Source organism: Nomia melanderi, unplaced genomic scaffold, assembly GCF_051020985.1.
Source record: "Nomia melanderi isolate GNS246 unplaced genomic scaffold, iyNomMela1 scaffold0545, whole genome shotgun sequence".
Taxonomy (NCBI): domain Eukaryota; kingdom Metazoa; phylum Arthropoda; class Insecta; order Hymenoptera; family Halictidae; genus Nomia; species Nomia melanderi.
In genome coordinates this window covers 12501-14204 of record NW_027475659.1, presented here as the reverse complement: position 1 = coordinate 14204, position 1704 = coordinate 12501, and positions in this window count along the sequence as shown.

Sequence of the window (1704 nt, the reverse complement as noted above, 5' to 3'; positions counted from 1 at the left end):
GAGACTTTCGTGGCGGGTGACATCGGTCGAAACGCTACGACGGGTATTACTATTATAGAACGAATCATCGCCACCCTTTACCAGTGCCCGACGAAGGAATCACAAGGTCATCTGGAGTTTACAATGCCAGCGACGGTAATTCCAACGAAGACCCGATAAGTCAACTCAACGTTCTATTTCTCCCCGTACAGAAAAGCGAATCGACGCTGTTGCACCTCACGCAAGCACGAACGTTCTCTTCGCGTGGATCGTCCCATCGTCGAAAGATGTAAGACGCACGGAAATCGTGGCACATCACGTGTTTTCGGAACTCTGTCGACCGCGTATCTCAGAGACGACGCGCGCGAACCACTGGCATATACTATTATATATCGCGTTTTACCCTCCGACGCGGGGATTCCACGACGAGAGAGAGTTTCGTGAGCGGGTTGACTCGGAAGAAACGCTACGACGGGTATTTCTATTGTAGAACGCATCATCGCCACCCTTTACCAGTGCCCGACGAAGGAATCACAAGGTCATCTGGAGTTTACAATGCCAGCGACGGTAATTCCAACGAAGACCCGATAAGTCAACTCAACGTTCTATTTCTCCCCGTACAGAAAAGCGAATCGACGCAATCGCACCATACGCGTGCACGTAAACAACTCTTCGCGTGGATCGTCCCATCGTCGAGAGACGTAAGTTTTCATAGTATGAATTCGCGTTTTACTCTCCGACGCGGGGATTCCACGACGAGAGAGAGTTTCGTGAGCGGGTTGACTCGGAAGAAACGCTACGACGGGTATTTCTATTATAGAACGAATCATCGCCACCCTTTACCAGTGCCCGACGAAGGAATCACAAGGTCATCTGGAGTTTACAATGCCAGCGACGGTAATTCCAACGAAGACCCGATAAGTCAACTCAACGTTCTATTGCTCCCCGTACAGAAAAGCGAATCGACGCAATCGCACCATACGCGTGCACGTAACAACTCTTCGCGTGGATCGTCCCATCGTCGAGAGACGTAAGTTTCCATACTATGAATTCGCGTTTTACTCTCCGACGCGGGGATTCCACGACGAGAGAGAGTTTCGTGAGCGGGTTGACTCGGAAGAAACGCTACGACGGGTATTTCTATTATAGAACGAATCATCGCCACCCTTTACCAGTGCCCGACGAAGGAATCACAAGGTCATCTGGAGTTTACAATGCCAGCGACGGTAATTCCAACGAAGACCCGATAAGTCAACTCAACGTTCTATTACTCCCCGTACAGAAAAGCGAATCGACGCAATCGCACCATACGCGTGCACGAACTCTTCGCGTGGATCGTCCCATCGTCGAGAGACGTAAGTTTCATAGTAAGCCTTCGGCGTTTTACTCTCCGACGCGGGGATTCCACGACGAGAGAGAGAGTTTCGTGAGCGGGTTGACTCGGAAGAAACGCTACGACGGGTATTTCTATTATAGAACGCATCATCGCCACCCTTTACCAGTGCCCGACGAAGGAATCACAAGGTCATCTGGAGTTTACAATGCCAGCGACGGTAATTCCAACGAAGACCCGATAAGTCAACTCAACGTTCTATTTCTCCCCGTACAGAAAAGCGAATCGACGCAATCGCACCATACGCGTGCACGTAAACAACTCTTCGCGTGGATCGTCCCATCGTCGAGAGACGTAAGTTTTCATAGTATGAATTCGCGTTTTACTCTCCG